The sequence below is a fragment of the Amphiura filiformis genome, chromosome 14 (genome assembly GCF_039555335.1).
Source record: "Amphiura filiformis chromosome 14, Afil_fr2py, whole genome shotgun sequence".
Classification (NCBI taxonomy): domain Eukaryota; kingdom Metazoa; phylum Echinodermata; class Ophiuroidea; order Amphilepidida; family Amphiuridae; genus Amphiura; species Amphiura filiformis.
Genome location: NC_092641.1, coordinates 50,274,917 through 50,282,585, shown reverse-complemented (window position 1 = coordinate 50,282,585; position 7,669 = coordinate 50,274,917). Strand labels below are relative to the sequence as shown.

The following is a 7,669-nucleotide window of genomic DNA, read 5'->3' as shown; positions in this document are numbered from 1 at the left end:
CGCGCTACCATATTTGCACAGATTCTGATACGCACTTTTGTTATTGGTCGTTTTGTTTTAGCCTGATCGATTTTGGGAAAGGGAAGATGTAAAAATTGTTTATTTTTACAAACTTTTGAGAAAATTTTGTGTTATTTTGAAAAGTTAAAAGATCAAAGTGACGGTTATGAATGAGGTTAATAACTTTGCATCGGTTATATGTCGGGCATTGTGAAAAATCTAAACATTTTGCTTTGGACCTCGGAATATCCCTCGGGGCTGCGCCCTCGGGATATTCCTCGGTTCCAAAGGCAAAATGTTTAGATTTTTCACAATGCCTCCAAATAACCGATGCGCAGTTATTAACCTCTAATTAATGCAATTAGTGCGCGGTCAGGCAATCAATTTCTTTTGATTGGATTACAGGCTTCACGTATAAAATGAGGTTATGAATAAATATTAGACCGAGCAGCTGGCTTCTGTTGGGTTGAAGTAAGCTAGCTTACTGTCTGTTTGTCATTTGATCTAGAAATCGTCTACTATCCACGATGACACAGTGTGAACACTGGACAGAGATAGAGCATGGAACTATAAACTACTTCAGTCGCTTAATCATCGCCAATTTTCAAACACATTAAGGGGTACTACACCCCTGCCTAATTTTGTGCCTATTTTTGCATTTTTCTCAAAAATTATAGCGCAATAGCGCATTGGTGACAAGTAAGATATATTATAGGGGCAAGGACTACAACTACTGCACTGGAAATTTTATTTCAGCACAGGCAACAGTTGTGGAGTATTACAGTCAAAAATGAGGGAAAACCAATATTTGATCAATAAATCAGTAACTACTAGCCTTGAGTTGCTGAATTTTCAGTGCAGTAGTTGTAGTCCTTGCCCCTATAATATACATATCTTACTTGTCACCAATGCGCTATAATTTTTGAGAAAAATGCAAAAATAGGCTCAAAATTGGCCAGGGGTGTAGTACCCCCTTAAAAAATTCTTTATTTTAAAAGTTTATATATATTACCAGGGTACCGAAATTTATTTTGATGACTTATCTGTATCTTCAGAGTTTGCTCATTTTTATTTTATGAGATTAACCATGCTAACAATTCGCTGATGATATGTGTCATTTGAGCAACTTTTTCGGGGTGCTGTACCCATCGTGATCTGCGTTGTTGTTGTTTAATACTTCCAAATTTCCATTGCTTTAAACGTGGTGTTATGCTTGACTGATTCTGACATGAGTTGAGATACATGATTTGAACTCCAAAGCTCAGTCCATAATAATCAATCGTCGGTTTCTACATGTATAATATCAGTGGCCTGGAATGGATTAAGGATCGACTTCTCGATCAAATGTGTTATGTGTGCAACATGCGTAATCATGATAATTATGCAATTCATTTCAAGTAGGCCTACTTCGCCCCCATCATCCCAGAAAATGTGGGGCTGTAAGCTGGGTTTACATAGGAATTAAACTGTTGGTGTGCTCTAGGGGTGGAATGTGTAGCATGTTGGAACATTTCCAACCCTATACATTTTGTACAACCCAGGGATTGGCAATGGTAGAATGCACCCTGGTACTCTGGTAGTCTAGCTTCGAATTTGCTCACCAATAGCTTTTGAGGCTAGAGACCTGAGCTATCAAAATCTAGCAGAAATTGATGAGGCCACGTGTTTTGAACTCGCCACCCTTAGCGTTACATCACAAATATTATGAATTTTTACACCAATCAAGTTTCAAATTAGAATATCTCCACAACTATCAACCCTAAACTAGCAAAAGTATACATTTTTGGAAAGCTGAAGGCAAAAGCAATTTAAATATACACATTTCAACTCACTGTACAGGGTGACCTTGAAGTTATACAGGGTGGAATAAAAAAAATCCAAATAAAAATGGGTCATTTAATGCTTTGCTTATTACTAACTTGCAGTTATAAACTGAAAGTAAACAACATTGATTTGGTTAGAGGTTAGGGGGAGCCTACTGACTCTGGAAGAAAAAAAAAATCACAGCTGTTTGGTAATCTCGGAATACAGGGTGTCCCAAAATATGTTCAAATTTTTTACAATTCAACATATTTTGAACTGAAACATTTTACCCTAACCCATACAAAAAAAGTAAGTCCATATTTAGATTCCTCATCAAATTTCCTCTCAGAAAATGTAAACTTTGACTATGATAGGATAAGCAATTAAAAATTTACAGCAACTTTTAGATTTTGAAGACATCCGCATTGCTTACTACAGTGTTTAATATGAAAACGGGTAGTTTTGTACATAAAAGTTTGCATTTTATAGACTAAACCAATCATAAAGATTTAAAAATGATTAAAAACAATTAGCAGAATTAATAATCTTTCAAAAGAGCTCTTAACCATGTCTGTAGCCCATATGGATGCAAAGATATGATCAGTTGATTCAACGCACACACACAAAATCTTTATTTCCCATAGACTTTGCACATACCGCCACCGCCTCATCCGCCACCGCCTCATCCACCACCTCGGTCATTCTGAACTCAAACAACTCTAACTCCACTATCTTAGCTGATAAACAATTCTCCTTTGGAGGTCTGTTAGGGCACTTATATAGCTACAAAATGACACCAAACACACTTAAATAACTTTTGTTTAAGCAGAGATATAACAATTTGAACGAGTCTCGATTTGGAAAAGCGTAACAACACCACCATTTTTGGGTGGCGAGTTCAAAACGCGTGGCCGTGAAGCATGACACCGTAATAGCAAGGGAAGTTCGGAAATAAACATAGCCAATTACAACGGGGTGATCGCATCAAAACTGTTGCTAAAATTGCACTTAATTAACTAAATTGACTTTAACATAACCAAAAATTACAAGTGCTGTCATTTTCCCACATTCCGCGGGAAAGGTGGTTAGGAAAGTACTCGAAACTCACTCAAAAAACACAAAGAGTTGGTGCACACAAAAACACAGATGATGCTCATTGCTTTTTAATAGAAATGATGGACATCAATATTGTGTTGTTGAAATTGGGAATAGGCAGGCTGCTTTTGCCAGTACGGTCTGTCATTTTGTTCACTTTTCCTCCAGGATTCTTCAATTTGTACACTCAAGACAAATACGATGGAAATAAACCTATGTAGGTGTGGTCAGTTGAGCATTTTTCTTGTGCAAATGACCTTAAAATACCTGTAAAATTACTAAGATCTGTAAAATTTTTGCCATTTTTTTAACTTGCTCCATTCATAGTTTTTTTTTCTTTTTACACCCAAGACACAAAATCTAGGTCAGATGGGCCTGTAGAACAGGTTTTTTTTGTCACCTAAACCTAGCTGTAATTTCAGCTTAAGTATCAAGTTAATCTTTTAATTTTTATTTTCTTTTATTTGCTCTATTTTCACAGAAAAAAACATGGATGTTCAAGAGAAACTGGCCAAAGACATGTAGTTCCATTCATTAAGAGGGTTGGTGCTGGTGTACATTGCGACAGTGTCATCGCATGATATGATTTAACGACACATCAAGGTCACAAATAATTGTTCCTGTATTACCACGGGCTGTGAATAAGCAAGACGAATCATGATTCATGACAGTTTGGCCTCGACAGTTGGTTAATTTTGTGAAGGGTTTTCTCAAATTGAGAGGTTCAGTGCCATTTAACCAGAGGTATAGACACAGGATTGGAGGTAGAAGATTTCAAGATGCAGGACAGAAACCTATAGAGAGCCATTGTGATTCGGGAAAACCCTGGGGAAAACTACCCGCCAAAGTAGTGGACATTGTTAGATTAGATTCACTCGATTGTCGTTGTGATGCACAGCAAGTGCACTATAGTTTGTAGCATGGCTAGTGCATGAATCTGGAACACGATTCAAAATACATGTGAACGTAAGTACACGATTAATAAGCTTAATATGTTCTATTCCATTTCTCCAAAATTTAGGGCTGTCATTTTCTTTGGAAGAGGGGGGGTCAAAATGTTGTGAAGGAATTTTTAAGAGGGGCCACAAGAATATTATAATATAAGCACTTTCGACTTTGATGGCCAGATTGGGGGAGTCATAATATTTTATACTTCGCATAAATATAGCACACTGTAAATTAAACAGAAAAGCTTTTGCCCCTCCTATGAATATTTGATCAAGTAATTTGCGGCACTTAGGGTCCAAAGGGTGCGCAGTTTACTTTTGCATGCAAATAAATAGCCAAACAATGACTTGAATGCATTTTTAATTTGGTACTGATCAGACTACAGGCCTCACATGTAACTTTGGTGCTAGCTTACATATGTAAGTGCACCATGGAGAAGCCCAATTTCAGAAACCTGGAGGAAAACTTCTTCTTCTGGATAATGTCCAACACCCCTTTTATTTAAAAGGAGTCAACCGGACAGGATTCGGTGCGAATGCAGTTTGCTTGTTATTTTCTTGCTGTTCTTGACTCTTGTAAAAGCTCCATTTTAACTTGACCTTATTTTTTGAATTTTCACAACTAGGTTATATCAGTGATGTCAACTTGAAGTGAACTGTACGGTTACAAACTACTTTCAGATGTTCATTGTGACTTCAAATCATGGTGTATAGCGATTAGCGAACTCAACCGTGAACCATCAAAAATCTGGTATGTACAATGTACAATGAGTTTAAGGCAGGCATTTTCGGTTGGGTTTAACTTTTTGGGTACCCGACCGAGATTTCGCTACCCGGGAAAGAGAGCCAGCATCGGGTTACCGTTTATTTGTTTTTGTTTTGATTTGGAGTGTCCATGGACCTAGAGCTCAATGATAGGATCATTCATGGTTGACCGATTTTTATTTTAATATGCAAAGTGATAATTTGTGTTCATATGTCATACTCTACCAATGATTGCAAAATTGATACAAATTCAATGCATTTTGAAATCATTAAAGCCAGGGACACTCCAAAACTGAGAAAAAAGTTTTTAAAAAAAATTGTTACAATTTCGGGTATGGTACCGTACCTGATGCGAAATCATGCGATTACCCGAACAAAACATCAGGTACCGGGGTACAAAATTACCCGAAAATGCCTGCCGTAAATGAGTTTAGTAACTTTTTTATTGGTTAATTTAAAGGATTCTAAAGGCAATAAGGTCCAATGCAAATGAATGTGTGCCGGGGTACCTCAAAATGGTCCAGAATGATTGAAGGCCCAGAATACTTAGTCATGGATCCCAGTCTAGGTTTTACAACTTGCACTTGCAGCAAGTACCTACTAGCAGCTGATTTGTACTTACTCTCTGTATAATTATATGCATAAAATGTGTCAATTTCAACATGTAGTGGTTTGCATAAATCAAAATCAAATGAGAGTATTCAAATTTCATGTAATTATTCTTTTTACCACTGCAATATCTCAGGTTCAATACGGAGCCCCAGAATGTTGGAAAAAAAAAATCTCAGGAGACTCAGGGCCCTGACTTAGTAGCAGGTCCTGACATAGTAACACCACGGGGCCCTGACTTAGTAATTTTGGGGCCTGGAGATAGAAACAAAGGGCCCTGATATGTGTACATCCATATCAAAATGAGGCACTTGTCGGCTGCTATATTTGTCTTCCTTTACACAGTAGCAAGGAATAAATACCAGACTTATCTCAAGTGTAGGTCACTTCAAATCATTCCCAAGTTACCGTACATGGTTTAGGAATGTTCGCAGTAGGCCTATTCCTAAACCATCAGTGACCTCTCCACTTGAGGTGAGTCTGGTATTTATTCCTAGTAACTTGGAACCCCGAGATAGTAACTTATTATCTCAGGGCCCCAACGGGGCCCAAGCTACTAAATCGGGCCCCAAGATATTTTTTTTCTTTCCATGCCACTTTCTTCAATTTAAGGGATCTAGAATGAGCGTTTATGGCATTTCGACAGTATTTTTTGTGGGACATGAGAGCACCTCAGACGTATCGAATTGCATTCTGAATACGAAGCATGTCTTTCTGATATCAAATAATTTTCATTTTTTGAAATTCACAATATAATACAAATTTTATGACAAATTATTAAAATTTGATATTTTTCAAATTTTTGATATATAACAGTCCTCGAAATAAATTTTATAAATCTAATGATATATTCTTAAAGTGTATGTAGCTGGGAGGAAAAGCCGACGATCAATTGAAAATTTTGACCTTTTACTTTTATATTGAAGATATGGATTTTTTTCCCAAAAAGACCTATTTTTTGTTGGTGTTTTGGTAAAAAAATCCATATCTTCAATACGAAGGTTCAAAATTTTCAATTGATCGTCGGTTTTCATCCCACCTACATACACTTTAAGTATAAATCATCAGATTTATAAAATTTACTTCAAGTAGGCCTACTGTTAAATATCAAAAATATAAATTTTTAATGATTTGCCATAAAATGTGTATTACATTGCGAATTTCAAAAAATCAAAATTATTTGATATCAGAAGGACATTCTTCGTATTCAGAATGCAATTCGATATGTCTGATGTGCTCTAATGTCCCACAATAAATACTGTCCAAACGTTCATACCCCTTCCCTTAATCTTGATAAGAAAAATGTATTAAATTTAAATATTTTTAATTGTTACTTTTGGTTTATTTTACAGATGAAATTTGAACTGGAACTGGAAGGAACCACCTGTAGCAACAAGCTAAAGCAAGATATAGATCGTGATAGTGATGATGATGTGAAAAAAACAATTGACATAAAAAGACAACTTGTCAACACCATGACAGATAGGGTCTACATGTAGGCCTACCTATCATTTAGGCTTGGATCACTAGTAGACATCACCTGATGTTCATTTCATATTTTACCCTGGTGGGGATTCTTCAAAATATTTTGTACAGGGATGTGCCACTGCCATACAGACTTATGAATGCTGACTTTCTCTATACCTAATTTTTGTTTTGCAACCCAATTTTTCACAAAAATCACTCAAATATACCTCGATTGGGCACATTTGTCTCCATTGAAAACCACCGCCGATATACCAAACTCACTGAAAATGTATGCAGGAAGAACCCCCTGGATTTTACAACAGTGGAAGTGAGTCCTAATGTTAATTCAATTACATTGAAATTGAATTGAAATGAATTTTGGGCGATTTTCATTTCAATGCATTGGAATTGAATTCGAATCAAAATGAGTGGGCTTGGGCATGAATTGAATTGGATTGAATTGAAATCATCGTTACTTAACGAAGAATTAAATTGGATTGGAATTGAAATCATGTTGAGTGATGAAGAATGAAGTGGAATCGAAATGAAATTCAGCTTTGATTTCAATTCAGCATTTCAATTCACAAGCAGATGTCTGTGATTCCAGATCATTTCACCTGTAAAAAGTGCCCTTCCCCATTCTGAATTCTGATACACTTCCAGGTCTATTCACACAAGAGACACACATTAAAAACTTTTGGCACTAATCATAGAGCCCCTATTTTTCTCGAGCTCCTAATTTTTATGCTCAAAAGTCATTGTACATTAATTTGAACAAATAAAACCATTAAAGAAAATGCATATACCTGGTATCTTTGACAGCTTTTCTCACACTTTTTTAAAAGTACAAGGATTTTGGGTGTAAAATCTTTATAGGACTAGGAGGAGCAAGAGACAAGTAGGGGCTATCTATAAAAGTATCAAAACTTTTTGACATCTTTGAGGTCAGTGTGGGGACAGGGTCCCATTATCGATCGTACCAC

General features: G+C 36.4%; 1 long non-coding RNA gene across 1 annotated transcript; it reads left to right on the top strand.

Moving 5' to 3' along the window:
• Positions 1 to 3,569: 3,569 nt before the first annotated feature.
• Positions 3,570 to 6,944, top strand: LOC140169069 (uncharacterized). Its single transcript, XR_011861340.1, has 3 exons — positions 3,570 to 3,864; positions 4,472 to 4,596; positions 6,572 to 6,944. It is a non-coding gene; the product is annotated as an uncharacterized lncRNA (long non-coding RNA).
• The last annotated feature ends 725 nt before the right edge of the window (positions 6,945 to 7,669 follow it).